This window comes from Cherax quadricarinatus, chromosome 27 (assembly GCF_038502225.1).
Source record: "Cherax quadricarinatus isolate ZL_2023a chromosome 27, ASM3850222v1, whole genome shotgun sequence".
Taxonomy (NCBI): Eukaryota; Metazoa; Arthropoda; class Malacostraca; order Decapoda; family Parastacidae; genus Cherax; species Cherax quadricarinatus.
Genome location: NC_091318.1, coordinates 12,547,780 through 12,566,746, shown reverse-complemented (window position 1 = coordinate 12,566,746; position 18,967 = coordinate 12,547,780). Strand labels below are relative to the sequence as shown.

General features: G+C 40.7%; 1 long non-coding RNA gene and 1 other non-coding gene across 2 annotated transcripts in view; both read left to right on the top strand.

Annotated features, from left to right (window-relative positions):
- LOC128691008 (uncharacterized) overlaps positions 1-18,967 on the top strand; it is a 339,553-nt gene that overhangs the window by 240,481 nt on the left and 80,105 nt on the right. The window lies entirely within an intron of this gene.
- TRNAS-AGA (transfer RNA serine (anticodon AGA)) lies at positions 3,132-3,213 on the top strand. Its single transcript has one exon. It is a non-coding gene; the product is annotated as a tRNA-Ser (tRNA).

Genomic DNA, 18,967 nt, shown 5'->3' with positions numbered 1-18,967 from the left:
GAAATACAGTCCTACTGGGCATGCAAATCGAATTAATTTGTGGCAACTACAATACATTACACAAACACCATTAATTATGTAATGTCAATTACATGTGAACCCAGCAATCCATTACTTTCAATCAAATCATTAAATTAAATTTTGCCTGATTATATATCCAAGTTCATTAGAACCAAATGCCTATTTGAATTATTATTTTGTGAGTAAATTACCTGCATGAGGTTTTCAGGGTATTACCTGAATTATTTCGTGCAAAATTAATAATTACAATGTTAAAACCAGCTATTCTCTGGTAAATTAAAATTGTGAACTGTACATGATTAGGCTTGCTCGGTACACAAAAGAAATTCGTATTACCACTTACCATTTAATTAATGTAGATGGATCACACCACAACACTGGCCTGAAACCTAGATCATACACTGACCAGATAGAGATCTAAATGCAAGGACTAATGGTGCACTTCTCTGTGAGTGATGGTCATATCCCTTATCTTACGCCATCCACACGTAATTCTTGAGGTTCCGCAAATTTCCTGTCCCAATTCTTCAGCAGGGGACATTAACACTTGTTCCTATTACAAATTTAGGCCGTAAACACCCAATTTGGCCACGAAGACGCCAGATTATTAGCTGAATTTTCCATGTCAACCAGTGCCCACAAATTACCAATGACATCTCCCTGTCTGCGTCACTCACCAGCTGTTCAACATTCCCCTCACTCGAAATTTCTCGAGAGGGTCAAATCAGCATCATATTTTATTACGCAATTATTGTTTTATTCAAATTTACACATTGTGAATTTAGGAAAATCCAGAATTTTCCACAATCATAAAGTGCATAGGGAGATGTTGCAAATGTAAGGAATGGTAGGTTATTAAAAGCATTAAAGAATTTTTGTGCACAGCGATGCTAAGGTTAGGCCGCAGTGATGTTCAGTCTTTTTTTTCGGTGATGTCAGCCTCAAGTCAAAAATCTTATTCTGTGACACCCCTTGTCTATTTTATATAAGTACTGCTTCCAAAGAGTTCTTAGTCTAATAATAATAATAATAATAATAATAACAATAACAACAACAATATAGCATATAAAACACACACACCAGACATTATACTAGCCTATTAGTGTAAGTAGTACAAAAGCATAATAACAAAGACAAACAGAAACTAACTTGTCTTTTCTAACTTTTTTAGTGATATATTGGTGTGACTGTCAAAATCCTTTTGATATTAGGTGGAATATTGGACAAACATGCCCTCATTTCTTCCTCGAATGATTGTATCCTTCCCTCTTGTTAGTTTTTATGTTGGTGAACATAGAAAATCCCAACTCACACATGTGGAAAATTGCATGACAATTACCAGAGCTTTTTTTCACAACTTGAGGATATTCTTAATCTCTATCCAGAATTCGTAGAGTCACTTCCTTATGATTTAATTTCATACTGTCATCATTACGTATTTCAGTTAATTCCTCCTTTTCCGTGAGACTAAGTTTCGACAGGCTTGATACTGATGCAGTAAATGTGTTTCTCAGCCATAATCTTCCCTACATATGTTTGGGAAATAGTACTGAATTTTTTCTGCAAGTACTTGAAGATGCTCAAAAATTAATGATATGATCTCTCTATTTTGTTGTTGCAGCAACATGTGGGAACACATCCACGTTGCCTTCTTTCACTCGGACAGCCCAAATTCTTAATTTATCTCTCAAAGCATTGATTTCCTTAATTTTGTAAGCGGTACCCCTGGGCATTATCAGTGGCACACCAGGATGCTTCGGCACTCTGGATGAAATATATATAGAAAGCCCCTGGTTATGCAGAGAAACAATTTAGGCTAATTTTGTCCCTAGGATGCCATCCACACCAATCGATTAACACCTAGGTACCTATTTTATTGCTAGGTGAACATCATGTAAATGCGGCCACAGAACAGCTGAGGCCACAGAAAAGCTGAGGCCACAGAACAGCTGAGGCCACAGAACAACTGAGGCCACAGAACAGATGTGGCCACAGAACAGCTGAGGCCACAGAACAGCTGAGGCCACAGAACAGCTGAGGCCACAGAACACCTGAGGCCACAGAACAGCTGAATTACATCGACGTCTTCGAGATCCTCATCTTAGGATTAAAACCTGTGTCAGGACGCAGTTCCTGACGAATCAATGAATCAAAAGTTCTCTTCTGTCAGTGTGACTGTAAATGGTCCAAGATGGACCGAAACGTCGTCATAAGTTTTTCTCTATGTGCGGGTTATTTGTGTATTGTTCAGTCACGGTATTGTCTTTTAGTTCTTTACTGGTTATCAGCTTGAAGAGAAGTATAGAGGATGTGAATGTATTCAGATATTTGGGAGTGATCTTGTCGACATGACGAGTCTTTAAAAAGATGAAGTGAAGCACACTTTGGACAGAAAACTTTAGACTTCATTTCAATCCGTCCTGAACTATTATGAAACTACAGTCTAAAGTCTCTACAAAGTTTGAGTAATTTTTAAACTGGTTACCTCTTTTTATTTTTACTCTGGTTCAGTTTTATCTAACATCACCTGTTAGATCCTCTGATGGGAACTGAGTTCACGTGTTTTTTTTAGTTCATAAATTTATTCGTTAATTTATTCCTCAGGGTATTCGCGAGTTTTTATTTATCTATAAATGGTTTTACGAACGTAAGTTTAATTTTCACAAGAGTTTTGAGAGTACATAGATACCATCGGTACACATATAATAATACATAATGTTTATTTAACCAAGGATAACCAATATAGCCACATTGCTTGATTTAATTGAGTTATCCTAGGATAAATTTGCATAATATTTGTTTGGATTTTTAGCCCGGAGGGTTAACCCAGGATAACCCAAGAAAGTCAGTGTGTCATCGAGGACTGTCTTATTTCCATTGTAGTCACTCAGTCTTGTCCCCCAGGATGCCGCCCACACAAGCCGACTAACGCCCATAACATATGTGCCCTGAACGCCATTCTAAACAACTAATTTGTGTGTTTAATCATTTGTAGATGATCCTAAGTAAAACCAAGAAAACATCATGATACAAGTATTTTGTTATATAACCCGTTCAATAGTGCCAGTCCTATATTGTTGGGTTGTGCCAAGTTATACATTAAAGAGTCAGCAGTGATGGCCGAGTGGTTAAGGCGTCTGACTAGAAATCAGATGGGATTTTCCCGCGTAGGTTCGAATCCTACTCACTGCGCACACGTTTACCTCTTTAAAGATATTGTTTGACTTTATTGCATTATCGTTGGTTAAATTTAGATAATGACCAGCTGATTGTATACTGAAAACGTGTTTTTCCTCAGAACAGGAGGAAGGGTAATTTGGAGGGTAGAGAGAGCGCGTTCATCGGGCAAGGGTAAGCAGGAAGAAAGGAAAGTCAGTATATTTTTCTCTAATTATCATCATAAGATATACTGCGCACTTCTGAGTCCTTCCATTCAGCACTTGAATGTTTCCAGCAGGTCTCGAGTTTCTCACACATACCAAGTGCAGTTTTTCCCAGAATGTGACTCACAACAGGCGACTATCATCAGGTACCTATTTTTACTGCTAGGTTAGCAAGGTGGCGAGCACATAAGGCAGGATGACGTGGGAAGGGCATACATATTACACGGGAAAGGAAGAGGAAGCGATAAAGCATGTGGGGCATAGATAGTGGTGGGAACTGCACCGGGTTATTGAAAGCAGGAAAAAATGTAAGGCAGGCGGAGATAAGTCAGTTAAGGGAATTTATGGATGACTTACGTAATGGACAAACATGTATGGAAAGAAAATAATACGACAACTACAAACGAAATGAAAAAAAATGAATTTAAGCCAGGTCAAATAGGACTTTTTAATTTTGATACCTGGAGGTTACCTGAAGGTTATTCCGGGGATCAACGCCCCCGCGGCCCGGTCCATGACCAGGCCTCCCGATGGATCAGGGCCTGATCAACTAGGCTGTTACTGCTGGCCGCACGCAGTCCAACGTACGAGCCACAGCCCGGCTGATCCGGCACTGACTTTAGGTATCTGTCCAGCTCTCTCTTGAAGGCAGCCAGGGGTTTATTGGCAATTCCCCTAATGCTTGATGGGAGGCTGTTGAACAGTTTTGGGCCCCGGACACTTATGGTGTTTTCCCTTAGTGTACCAATGGCGCCCCTACTTTTTATTGGGGGCATTTTGCATCGCCTGCCCAGTCTTTTACTTTCGTAGGGAGTGATTTCTGTGTGCAGATTTGGGACCATTCCATTTCAAGATTTTCCAAGTGTAGATTATGATATATCTCTCCCTCCTGCGTTCCAACGAGTACAAATCAAGTTCTTCCAAGCGTTCCCAGTAGTTAAGGTGCTTGACAGAACTTATACGTGCAGTAAAGGATCTCTGTACACTCTCTAGATCTGCGATTTCACCTGCTTTGAATGGAGATGTTAATGTACAGCAGTATTCTAGCCTAGAGAGAACAAGTGATTTGAAAAGGATCATCATGGGCTTGGCATCTCTCGTTTTGAAAGTTCTCATTATCCATCCTATCATTTTCTTTGCACGTGCGATCGTGGCACTGTTGTGATCCTTGAAAGTGAGATCCTCAGGCATTACTACTCCCAGGTCCCTTACATTATTTTTCCGCTCTATTGTATGGCCGGAGTCAGTAGTATACTCTGTTCTAGTTATTATCTCCTCCAGTTTCCCATAACGGAGTAGTTGGAATTTGTCCTCATTGAACATCATATTGTTTACCGTTGCCCACTGGAAAACTTTGTTTATATCTTCTTGGAGGTTAACTGCGTCCTCAGCAGATGACAGCCTCATGCAGATCCTAGTATCATCCGCAAAGGATGATACGGTGCTGTGGTGTATATCTCTGTTTATGTCTGATATGAGGATAAGGAATAAGATGGGGACGAATACTGTGCCTTGTGGAACAGAGCTCTTCACTATGGCAGCCTCCGATTTAACTCTGTTGACCACTACTCTTTGTGTTCGATTTGTTAGGAAGTTGAAGATCCATCTCCCCACTTTCCCAGTTATTCCTTTAGCACGTATTTTATGGGCTATTACGCCATGATCGCATTTGTCAAATGCTTTTGCAAAGTCTGTGTATATTACATCTGCATTCTGATTTTCTTCCAGTGCATCCAAGGCCATGTCATAGTCATCCAGTAGTTGTGAGAGGCAGGAGCGACCTGCCCTGAACCCATGTTGCCCTGGATTGTGCAGATTTTGGGAATCCAGGTGATTTGCAATCCTGCTTCTTAGCACTCTTTCAAAGATTTTTATGATGTGGGACGTCAGAGCTATTGGTCTATAGTTCTTAGCTAATGCTTTGCTGCCACCTTTATGGAGTGGGACTATATCAGTTGTTTTAAGTGACTGTGGAATTTCACCCATGTCCAAGCTGCTCCTCCATAGTGTACTTAGAGGACGCGAGAGGGGTTTCTTGCAGTTCTTAATGAAAACAGAGTTCCACGAGTCTGGGCACAGGGCTGAGTGCATAGGCATGTTGTCAATGGCTTTTTCGAAATCTATCGGAGTTAGGGTAATGACGGAAATCTGGCATACATTTATGGAGTTTTGAGGCTCATTCATGAAGAAATCATTTGGTTCGTCGATCCTCAGACCGATTAGTGGTTCACTAAACACAGAGCCGTACTGGGATTTCAATATTTCACTCATTTCCTTGTTGTTATCTGTGTAAGTCCCATCCTGTCTGAGTAAGGGCCCGATACTAGATGTGGTATTTGCCTTGTTTTTGGCATATGAAAAGAAATATTTTGAATTTCTTTCAATTTCACTAATAGCTTTAAGCTCCTCCTGCCTCTCCTGGTTCCTGTAAGAGTCATTTAGTTTAAGTTCGATAGTTTCCACTTCCCTGGTCAGCGCCTCCTTTCGTGTATCAGATATTCTAGCACTCCTGAGGAGCTCAGTGACTCTTCGTCGTCTTCTGTAGAGGGAGCGTCTTTTTCTCTCCAGTTTACTCCTGCTCTTCTTCTTTCTTGGGGGAATATGCCTAGAACATGCTTCGGCTACCAGGAAGTTGATCCTTTCAAGGCACTGGTTTGGATCCATGTCATTTAAGACATCTTCCCAACATGTTTCGTTTAGGACATGGTTTACCTGGTTCCAGTTGATGTTCTTGTTGCTGAAGTTGTATTTTGTGAAGACACCTTCACAGGTACATGCATTCTGCTGATCAGTACCCGTATGCATGTACGTCTGGACTTCGATTAGGTTGTGATCGGAATTAGTTGTTTTTGATATTCTTATGTCTCTTATCAGGTCCTCATTATTTGTGAAGATAAGGTCAAGTGTGTTTTCTAGTCTTGTTGGCTCCACTATCTGCTGGCTTAAGGTGTGTTTTTCGCAGAGACTTAGTAGCTCATGTGTGTATGACCTTTCATCTGCGCTACCTCCGGGGATTGTTTCAGCTATAACATTATTTGCTACATTCTTCCATTTTGTATGCCTTAGGTTGAAATCACCAAGCAGTAAGATGTTTGGGGATGGAGCTGGAAGGTTTTCCAAACAGTAATCAATTTTCAGTAGCTGTTCCTTGAACTGTTGTGAGGTTGCATCTGGTGGCTTGTATACAACCACAATGACTAGGTTTTGGTTCTCGATCTTTATTGATAGAACTTCAGCTACCTCATTTGTGGTGTTCAACAACTCCGTGCAGATAAGGGACTCTTTGACATACAGGCCAACCCCCCCTGGTTGCCTGTTTTTTCTGTAGCATCTAAAAAGGTTGTAACCACTTATCCATATTTCACTGTCAAAGTGATCTTTTGTGAGTCTCTGTGAAGGCTGCAAACATTGCATTAGACTCCTCTAGAAGTCCACTGATAAAAGGTATTTTGTTGTTGGTGGATGGCTTAAGGCCCTGTATATTAGCAAATATGAACGAGGTTGTATTCTGTGTTTGTTGGGGGGATTTTGTTATTGGCATCAGTAGTTGTAATTCTGGAGGGCCATGGGTGGCCACTGGCTGCGCCTCCAGTCCAACAAGGCTCCAAGGTGGTGAACTATTTTTGTTATTTCCTTCCATTTTCTTTTTTCGTTTTCTTTTTTCGTTTCCTGGAGTTGGGTTGTCGTAGCTACTATTGTTTGTCTTGTGGGGTCTGTGCCTCCTGGTCCCTTTTAGATGGTATGCAGGGCACTCGATGTTGTAACACTGCTTCTGGAGGACCGAGGAGTGGCACATTTTTGGGTGAAAGAAAGTACAGGAAGAAGAACGACACACTCCTTTAGACAGGAGGTCGCTACATTTTTTGGGATGGTCAAAGTTGCATGTCCCATTTTTTCCCCCTGTTATTCCATGCTGCAAGATGCCCCAAGCATAATATTTGCACAAATTCACCTTTGGTTGAGAATTGTTGGGAGGTGTGTTGTCAATTTCTGCAGGTTCTGGGACTGCACTATAATCCTCAGTATCCAAGCCAGGGCCACCCCGTCCTGGATTCCATCTACTTTCCCCAGTAGAGGAAGAAGGAGGAGACTCCTCTCCAACATCTGTACTGTGGGCCACGGTCTTGTGCAATGATGGTTGTATATTTACGGTTTTAGATGGTTGTATATTTACTGTTTTTGTGGTGATTTTGGTAGTGTCCCTAGGAGAGTCTGGGCTGGCAGTAAGGCTGGGGGCTGGGTCTGGGTCAGCACTGGGGCTGGGGGCTGGGGCTGGGTCTGGGTCAGCGGCTGGGCCTGGACAGAAGTCGGAAACCAAGGCAACAGTGCGTCTACCTGCCTGGTCTAGAGGGTGTTCTTGGGGTCACCCTCCCCCCTGCAACCTGGTTCATGACGAAGCCTATCATTGGATCAGGGTCTGATCAACCAGGCTGTTACTGTTGGCAGCACGCATTCCATCGTACGAACCACAGCCCGGTTGGTCAGGTACTGACTGTAGGTGTCAGTCCAGCTCCCAATTAAAAACATCCAGGGGTCTATGGGTAATCCGCCTTAAGTATGCTGGGAGGCACTTGGACAGTCTTGGGCTTCTGAAACTTCGTGTTTTCTCTTACTGTACTCGTGGTGCTCCTGCTTTTCATTTGGGGGATATTGTACCAAATCTTAAGCTTTCGTAAGGAGCGACTTCCGTGTGCAGATTTGGGACTGCTACCTCTAGGAGTTCCAGATGAAAATTATGATGCACCTTTCTCGCTTGTGTTCGAAGATGTTCAGGTCAAGGGACTTCAAACGTTCCCAGTAATTTAGGTGCTTGACTGTATTTATACGTGCAGTGAAACTGCTCTATATATTCTTCAGAGCTGCAACTTCGCTTGCCTTCAAAGGCGCCTTTAGTGTACAGCAATATTCCAGCCGAGAGAATCATCATTGACTTGGCATCCCTTGTTTTGAAGGTTCTCGTTATCCATCCTATCATTTTCCTAATAGATGTGAGAGAGAAATTGTTGTCATCTTTGACTGTGAGATTCTCTGACATTATCACTCCCAGGTCCTTCACGTTAGTGTTTCGCTCTAGTGTGTTTGTTAGAATTCGTTTTATACCCCGATCTAGTTTTAATTTTCTAAAGTTTTACATAGTGAAGTAATTTAAATTTGTCCTCGTTGAACTTCATATTGTTTTCTGTGGCCCATTTGAAGTCCTGGTTTATATCCGCTTGAAGATTTTCAGTGTCTTCAATGGATGACACTGTCAAGAAAATTCTAGTATCATATCTCTGTCTACGAGTATAGCGGATATGAGGATGAGGAAAAGGATGGAAGCGAGTACTGCACTTTGTAGAACAGAGCTTTTCACTCTAGCCGCCTCTGATTACTGTTACTCTTCGTTTACTATTGGTTGTAAAGTTAAGGATCCATCTACCCACTTTTCCCGTTATTCCTTTATCACGCATTTTGAGGGCTATCACACCAAGATCGCACTTGTCGAAGGTTTTCGTAAAGTTTGTATATACTACCTCTGTGATTGGTTTCCCTCCCGGTCATGGACCGGGCCGCGGGGGCGTTGATCCCCGGAATAACCTCCAGGTAACCTCCAGGTAACATCTTCACACCAGCTTCAATAAGTAACTAATGGACTACTTGATTTCTTATGAAGTATCAGTAACAAACATTCCAAAGTGATACTACTACAACTCCGCTTATCATTAGATTATGGTGCAGTTCCTGTCTATTACAGAATGGATATAAGTGCGTTGAAGAGCACAGATGGAATATATTGTAGACAAAAAATGGAGATGAAAGTAAGATAAAAATAGATTAAAACTCGAAACAATGGATTAAAATTTGATCAGTTCAGATTTAAAAAGGATAAAAGACAAAGCTGTAGATAAGTGAGAGAGAGAGAGAAAAGGAGGCGGAGAGAGGGAGGGAGACAGAGAGAGAGAGAGAGGAGGGAAGAAGCACACGTGTGGTCCTCAGCCACTGGCAGTAACTTGAGCCAGGTCCTGCCTCTATGGCTCTGATCATTCCTACGATCCATAGTTCTCTCTCCTCTCCTTATCTCTCCCGTATTGTCTCTCGCGTTATTTCCCCATTAATTACTTCTAAACCTTTCCCATCCAGGGATCTTCAAGATATATTGCTCTCTCTCTATTTACGACGATTGTTCATACTCACTAATGTTATCGTACTGACTTCACTGTCTTGTGGTTATGTGCTGCCGCTTATTCTTTATGGAAATTATCTGCTGGTGTTTAGTCGTCTCTTGTAATAGATTCTCTTCATCTTTATGCAATTGTTAGTCTGTGGATATGTATTACTTTGTCTGTGCCTTGACTGTTCGACTTTTTGACTTAATGACTTTTAGTCCATGACTGTTGGTCCGTGATGTCTAGCTTGTGACTATTTCTGTCCCAAGCTGACTGTTAGACTGTGACTGTTAGTCTGCGGATGTTATCCTGTGTGTGTGTGTGTGTGTGTGTGTGTGTGTGTTAGGGATGTGGTTTAGTTTATTATGCAACCCATATCCATCCTGTGGACGGTAGTCCAAGAGTATATGAATATACAAAGGGCCATGGAACATGGCCCTAAACAAGTTAACAGGGATACATCTTGGAATATTTGCAAGTTCATACTTTATTAAAAGAAAATTTAGGATACCTGCTTAAAATTTATCTTACTTTCACGAATATCATCTTTATATACCTTAATATAATTAAGCACATAATGTTCAAGAAAGTGACCTTAAAAGTGACTGTACGCTTTACATTTAGTTTGGTCATGTCTATGTACCATGGTAAACTGCATAATACAGTACTTGTAACGAAGCCCCGTCTGGTAACATTAGAAGCCCAGTCTATTAATATTAGAAGCCCTGCCTGTTAACGTTGGAAGCCTAATCTGTTAATATTGGAAGCCCAGTTTAACACTGGAAGCCCAGTCTGAAAACACTGGAAGCCCAGTCTGATAACACTAGATGCCCAGTCTGATAACACTGGAAGCCCAGTCTGATAACACTGAAAGCATAGTCTGAAAACACTGCAAGTCCAGTGACAACGCTGGAAGTCCAGTCTGACAACACTGGAAGTCTTTGCTTCTTGTCCTCATGGCATCCCAGTCTGTTACAGATTTATAAGCCTTTTAACCCCACTCCAATTATATTAATATTAATTGTTTGCTCTTCTCCTCGTGTTATTCCTGACATTTGAAACATTGACGAAAATTATATTGGACTACTTTCTTCCTACAGTTTCCAATGGAAATGAAAACTAGGAGAGTCATCCTTAGATGTTATTAATACGGCTGACCACAGGTCAAGGGTCAAGTTCCCACTCCTCGCGAGGAACCTCGTGAAAGCTTCAAAATAAATAAATGATAGAAGTTGAACACTCGGACGGTCATTCTCAGAAGTGTATAATTTTTTTTTACCGCCAAGAACTCAAAGGTCACGAGTACACAATAGCCAATACAGTTTTTTTTTTTCAGTCTGTGAATCGTAAACGAAGAAATTTGAAATTTCTTTTTATCATCAAAATATTTTGTGGGTGTAATCGTAGCAATAAGCTTCTTTAACGCTTATTTTTCTCAGTCAGCTTCAAGTCTTTATAAATTCAAGTTCTACCATTATCTTTTAAAGCTGATGTAGTTCAGTAAAATTAAATGGAACGCTTTTTCAGGACACCCAAAGTTAAGTGATCGTAACCGCGATCACAATATTTTGACGGATATTACATACACGTGTATTTAAACGTACACAAATAAACATTAAAAAAAAAACAGAGTTCGATTCCCGGGTAGAGGGCGCCATATATGTGAGAGCTTACTTGCTGCAGCTGTTCCAGCAGGAGGAAGATACCCGGGTGTAGACACTTCTGTAACTACAAACAGGTAACCCTGCAAACGAAAACGTACACAAAGGCTTACCTAATGAAATTAAACAATATAATGTTTGCTCTCCCCTCCTTACTCCTTCCCTCTTTCCCTTTCCCCTTTCTCCTTTCCCTTTCTCTTCCCCCGACCCATTGTTGGTTGGCTGCGAGATTGGTTGCTACCGTCTAACTAACAATTAGTGGACGGATCGTCAAGCCTTCACACATACCATGCGCTGAGTAGCCCATATGGGTTTTGCGCTTCACATAAGTAAAATAATATATCCCTCCCCTTCTCCTTCCCCCCGACCATCTTAGAGACGGCAAATCCCAAGTGATTCTCTCCAGCTATGATGGAACGAAACTTTTTAAGTTCCCGTAGCCCTACTAAATGATCCAAGACGGACCGAGCGAAATATACACCGTTGTCTGTTTTGGGAGGCGTTATTATTGGTAAATGTTTGGAAAGACCCAGCCTGTGTCTACACTCCTGGTCGGCCTAGGAGGAACTGAGGCGGGGAGCTCTAGCCGCCGGCCTACGTGGGGGAATCTTGTGACGTCATGACTAGCAAGGAAGCGTGACTATAATGCTATACAAGTATTATGCTGTTAACATGGGCGCCTTCCAGCGTAAAGGAATATGACACGGAAATACAGCTAACTTTTTTCTTTACTGTGTAACTTCCATATAGATTACAGCAGCAGCACACTGCTGATGTATCCAATTTTGCTAAATAATAGTAGACGCGGTTGTTAGGACTGAGTAGTTCATACCAAGGGGTGAGGAGGACCTCTCTGCGAGGATGCCATTGATCACAGGATGCAAGTAAGCACCCTGTGCTTACCTGAAGAACCCAGCATCTCTTTCGGTACAATGGTTTAAATATCTCCCTGGAGGGTATTCCGAGGGTCAATGCGTCCCCCATGACCAGGCCATGACCAGGCCTCGACCAGGCCTCTCGGTGTATCAGGGCCTGATTATCCAGGCTGCTACTGCTGGCTACATGCAGTCCATTATACGAACTACAGCCCAGCTGGTCAGAAACTAACTTAAGGAACATATCCAGTTTCCTCTTGAAGATAGCTAGGGATCTGTTGGTAATCCCTCTTAATTATGACGGGAGGCTGTTGAATACTCTTGGGCACCCCTTCATGGCACCCCTTCATGGCACCCCTGCTTTTCATTGAGGGTACATTGCATCATCTGCAATATAAACCCAATGGAGTGGGACCAGTCCCCACTTAAGGCCAATGACAATGAAGGATTTGTGGATGTAATTTGTGGAATGTGAAAAATTCACTTCAAGACGTCTTTTGTGATTGTGAATTTTGTAACATAACAGCGAAGCCGTCATGACAAGAACAAATAATGTTAAGTTAAAATTTCCTTGTTAGGAAAGGTGCGTGTTTAGAACGCTGAATAACCACATTTTTCCTAGTTCTTTGTGAATAAAATAGAACCGCAAAGTTTTTTCGGGAGATTTAATGGAGAGACTAAAACGTCTAAGGATAAGAGATAAGAGGAAAATGAGCAGAAATGTAGAAGCAAAATAGTTATGTTAAGAACTTTGTTTACATCGTCTTTACGGTAACGAGACACCATGATAAATGGTGACACTATTTTTATTGTACTGTACAACATATTACGTGTGGTTGATGGGCTTGGTGAGGGTGAGTCGTGTACCAGTGTTAGAAAATTATTTTTTGTCGTCTACTGCGAGGTGTTCTGGTGGTTGAAGAGAGAAGTTGTAACCTTAAAGTGCTTCAGTGCTCAAATGGGCTTTATTTATTTTAAGGAAAAGCATTGACATATATACGTAGCCAATATTGATGAAAATGCAAACTATAATTTAGTCAGTCCATTTTTTTTTAGAACAAATAACATAACCTAGCCAGCAGAAGTTTACAAAGTCAATTATAGCAACAAATAAAGTATAACAGCAAAATAGGGAATTGTTAATTGAAGAAAATGTAATGAAAATGGCAATGACAAACTAAGCAATAGAATAGGAAGAGTCATGCTAAATATGAATACAGTTTTATAGCTTTTTATTTATCGGAGAGAAGTGCAGAATGAAGAAGTAGATGGGTTTACCTGGAGTTCCGGGGGTCAACGCCCCCGCGGCCCGGTCTGTGACCAGTTCAAAAAATAAGCCGTTGAAGAAAATTATATGTTGTAATAGTAATTTTTTCTGTTCTGAAAAAAAACTAATGACTGGTAAATTTAAATACATAAAGAAAAATCAGTTTGGTTGAGAAATGCATAAAAGATTTTAGCAGGAATCTGAAAATATGAAAAACATAATTGACCTCTAAACCTTAAACGACGAAAAAAGTACTGAATGAACACTGAAAAAAAAGTTACGAAGAAAGACTTTATCGAATCAAGACAAACATTAATACATTTTCAAAATGGTAAATAGCGCAAGAGATGGGATTTATAACACCGAGGAGGCAAAAAATATCCAGTGACACAACAATCTTATACATATTCTATACACATGGTTGAGGTAATCAAAAAAGCCTAGCGCTAAGGGACATTCAGGAAAGAGAATCCTTACCATTCTCCCCAATCTACCCTTGACCCGGCCCGACCTCTGCTGACCTCTCCCAGGATCCATTTACACTTACCAGGGCTCTATCAGTCCTCGCTAATCACCACCGTAACCGCTCCCACTTGAGTACGCAGCCTTTGACCTATGTCTTGAAGGCTCTGGTGTGTGGCCTGATGATTACCCCCTCTGAGCTGTGATAGCACGTGACCTTGAGGCAGTGTGCTTCCTAACCCACCTACCAACCCATCTTTTTGTTTACTGGGTTCTTAAATTTTTATTCTGCAAGCTAGGAGCTGCTCTCCTACCTCAGATTATTTTTACAATATGAGAGTGATTATTCTTCAGTTCATTTTACATGCTAAGACTTGGTTCACTTCTGAGCCGGAAACTAGCACCGTCTTCATTATATACAAACTCAAGGCTGCGTCTCACAACAGGTGCGGAAAAGTAATGTGAAGGACCTGGGTGTGGTAATGTCCGAAGATCTCACCTTGAAGGACCGCAACAATGCCACTATCACATTTGCGAAGAAACTGATAGGATGGATAATGAGAATATTCAAGACAAGAGATATTAAGGGCAATGATGATCCTTTGTAAATCACTTGTTCTCTCTAGGCTGGAATACTGCTGTACATTAACATCCCCATTCAAGGCAGGTAAAATTGCAGATCTAGAGAATGTACAGAGAACCTTTACTGCACGTATAAGTTCCATCAAACACCTTAACTACTGGGAACGCCTGGAAGCACTTGACTTGTACTCACTGGAGCGCAGGCGAAAGATATAATCTACACCTGGAAGATTCTGGAGGGACTGGCTCCTAATCTGCACACAGAAATCACTCCCTACGAAAGCAAGACTTGTCAGGCGATGCAACATACCTCCAGTGAAAAGTAGGGGCGCCACTGGTACACTAAGAGAAAATACAATAAGTGTCCGGGGCCCAACACTGTTCAGCAGCCTCCCACCAGCCATAAGGGGCATTACCAATAGACCCCTGGTTGTCTTCAAGAGGGAGTTGGAAAGATACTTAGTGCCGGATCAGCTGGGCTGTGGTTCGTAAGTTGGACTACGTGCGGCCAGCAGTAACAGCCTCGTTGATCAAGCTCTGATCCACCGGGAGGCCTTGTCATTGACCTGACCGAGGGGGCGTTGATCCCCGGAATGTCCTCCAGGTAGGCAAGATTAGTCAGGAAACAAGACAAGTGTTTCCTGACGTGGGTCCTAGTCGTACAATGAACCGCCACTGAAGCTTTTGGTCATCTGACCGAGGGTTCCACTGGCTAACCGGTCCACTCTTTTAAATATTAAGGTTATTAAAACCACAATATCAAAAAATTACCCGCAGCAATCAATAAGCACTCAGATACTTATTTACTGCTGGATGAATAGGGGCAGCAGGTGCAAGGGGATTACGACAAGTCTCACCCCGTTGATGATCCGTCTTCTGTCGGAGTATTCTTCATCACCTACTTTGTGTTGGAGTGTTCTTTAAGAAATAAGAGACGAGATTTTGTTCGGACTTTTAACCCTGGAGGGTTAGCTCATCCAGGATAACCCAAGAAAGCCGGTGCGTCATCTTTCTTTTCTCTTCTTTTAAGATTCACTGGTACATTTGCCGTCCCGGATCTTTTTCCAGATGGCGTCCCGGCCAGTGCGTCATCGATGGACTGTCTGTCTTATTTCCACTGTGGTCCTCAATCTTGTCCCCCAGGATGCGATCCACACCAGTCGACTAACACCCAGGTACCAAGTGACTTGCTAGGTGAACGGGGACAAAAGGTTTAAGGAAACGCACCCAATATTTTCACCCCTGCCGGGGATAGAACCACGGATACTCTGTGTCTGAGGCGAGAGCGTTTATCAATTTTGTGTTAAAGAAGGCGGAATTACCAACGGATCCGTTTGTCGTCCTGCCGACAATATTGAGAAAAAGACACGTTGCAGAACAAGCTTTGGTTGGAGCAAAGTTTCACTCAGATGAAGCTTTAACAATGTGGAACGTTGTCCTAAAAAGAAAAAACTTGTTCTGCAGTTTGTGTTTTTAGTGTGGCAACACTTGTATAAATCCAGAAGAATTTCCATAAGCTGGTTGAAGTTTTATAAAGTAAAAAGAAGTCAACTCTTCAAGATCGAGGCTTAAACGAGAAATGGAAGTTCATTTGCAAAATGGGAGCCAATAATTAAAGATAGTACGCGAAGAGAGAGCCAATGATGGACCATCGTAGGCAGAGAAAGAAGCAGTAAGTTGAAACTAGTATAGTTGCGCTTAGAAAAAAAAAATATGCAAAAACGGATTCGAATTCCAATAAGATAATTTTAGATTTTGCCTGAGAGGATGCTAGTGTACCTGGCAGCCACCGTGTAGATGAGAGTGTAAGAGCAAGTGGATGCACCAAAGACTTGAGAACTTGGCTCTAAACAAAATTAATATTTCAAGGGAAAATGTCTTGATACCGGTTAGGGGCTCTTGATTTATGGATTAAGATCTCTCCTCCCTTTTCTTGGATCACACATGATTGCTTCCCATTCTACAAGCATTATTCGACTTGAGAGTTTTTGGAACGCCCTCTTTGAATATAATAATTTTTAATAATTTTATAATGATAGAAATCTGAGACTTAACCTGAATACATCATTATTATTCTTCTGTCTATTACAGGAAAATGCAACATTCTTCCTCATAATTTCTGGTAATTTTTCACTAATAAGGCTCTCGTTTCCACCTCCCTAGATACAGTCCGTTTGCTTAACCACAGACAACATGATACTGTTGTTACAAACAGTCAAATGGGTGGCTGTTGACGGAGCCTTGAACTGTTCCGTATGTGATCAGTCTTATGGTCACTTTCTTGAACTCCCTGTTTCATTGTCCACTTGTTGAGGAATGTAGAAATGCAGAATAATAACTAGAGCGATATGACAAGGTATTTTATTAATGAAAAAAGATTCCAAACATATTAAACAAATGTCCCAAATTTGCTTGTAACACTTAAGATAGTTGTAGATGTAAATCCAGATGCACTCCTGTTAAAACTTTCAAGGTCTAGTTCCAAGGCTTTTCGTGTATTACACGTTCTTGCGCAACCGTCCACAGGATGAATAACGGGTGCACAATGAACTAGCCGCTTCAGTGGCAAGAATACAGGTTGCTGAGGCTGACCTTGGGAAGTGAGGAAAAGGAAACATCCAGAAGCGGACGGATGGATTCATAGTTACCTTTGATATATTATAGACTGGCGTACAGTCTATTTCTTCGTTCGTCAGTCAAGCACATAGTCTTAGAGAAAGTGAGCATAAGCCAGGCTATATACTCTACATTTAATATGATTATCGACTATCTGCCAGAAGTACTTTTAGCGGAGCATAATCCTCCGTTACAAGATCGGCCAATTTATTTACATTGCAAGTTGCTCTGCAAATTTGCTTGTCTGTGTTCGTGTTATAGTGGGTTATTGATCTGCTCTGCTTTCTAACTATATTCCGATAATTTTCAAATTTATTATTCGGTTCTTTCTTTGTATATATGTCGTGCTGAATAGGTAAAACTGGTCAGTTAGCAAGAACTCAATTAAAATTAAGTCATTTCTAAAAATTTTTCTTATACGCTTAGAGATATATTTTTTGATTTATGTTAATGTAAAAATTAATAATTTTGTACCTTAAGAACCTTAGAAAACTTACCTAACCTTATTATAACACGCGCAATCTAATTTAGCCTAATCCAACTAAATATATTTTAGATAAGCTTATAATAATTTAATAAAAAAAAACACAATGAAATATATTTTTTTCGTTAGGTTCAAAATGATTTTTGCAAAATTACTGCATACACAAATTTTCGCTTGCCTTATTCGGCAAGAAGTGTGTTGATAAGCCATAATCGCAATATTTACCTATTCGGCACGACATGCTATATATATATATATATATATATATATATATATATATATATATATATATATATATATATATATATATATATATATGTATGTATGTATTGGCTGACAAAATTTTGTTATTCAAAGTACTTGTCAGCTTTAAAATGCAGAAATAATTTGAGGTGAGATGGATGCCATGAGAAATGTACATTACTTCCTTCCTCTTTCTCATTTTTTAATACTTATATCTGATTTCTATACTAGCTAAGTGAATTCTTTTAATCGATAAATATTGGTATATGAAGTTTAGTTCAAGAAATAAAAAGAAAAGTGTGTTCCCTGTTGTGAAACTGGAGGATGTTACTAATTGTATATTTTATTTGGTGTGAGGGAAATGAGGGGGGGGGAGAAGAGGCAGCAACAACAACACACATGATTAGTGGCATCAAAGATAAAAAATCTAATTCACAGATACAGAAATCCTTTATCTCCACGTGTACGATTACAACATAACTCGCTTCTTTCTTCGCCTTTCAAAGGAATGCAAGTTCGGTGAAAGATTTCTAATACAGGGAATTAACGTTACCATCCTTCCCAGTATGTTTTCCGGCGTCTCTCCAGCTATTCTGTAACATGGAGAGCCGAGCTGAGGAGGATAATCTAAACGAGGTCTTGCCAACTATGGTTACAACTAAACCCTCGGACTTGTGTTACATATATTTTAAAATGAAGCCAAGTAGTCAATTAGCTCTATTTCAAACACACGTGCTCTGCTGCACTGGTTTCAAATTTCTGCTAACCAAGACTCCCATATTATCCACAGCCTGATCGATTAAGTTCTACGTTAGAAGTGCCGTTATGATTTTTCTTTTACCAGAAATAATATAATGTGTGGAAGCGATCCCTAAATGTGGCTGCAGTATTCTTCGAAAGAATAATGAGACTGTAAACATGGCCGGGAGAAGGTCGAAGTAAGTGATTATCTAAAGAGAGGATGTAAAAAATATTTTTTTCCAAGATATTGCTTAACATATTAGGAAAATATGCACGTCTATCGCCAGTCAAGAGATGGATCAAATGTACATACCTACCGCCAGTCAAGAGATGGATCAAATGTACATACCTACCGCCAGTCAAGAGATGGATCAAATGTACATACCTACCGCCAGTCAAGAAACTGAACAGTACGTACAATCTAACGTCTGTTAAGGAACTGCAACAAGCGAGTACGGTGACTAGCACAAATATTTTTTTTAAAAA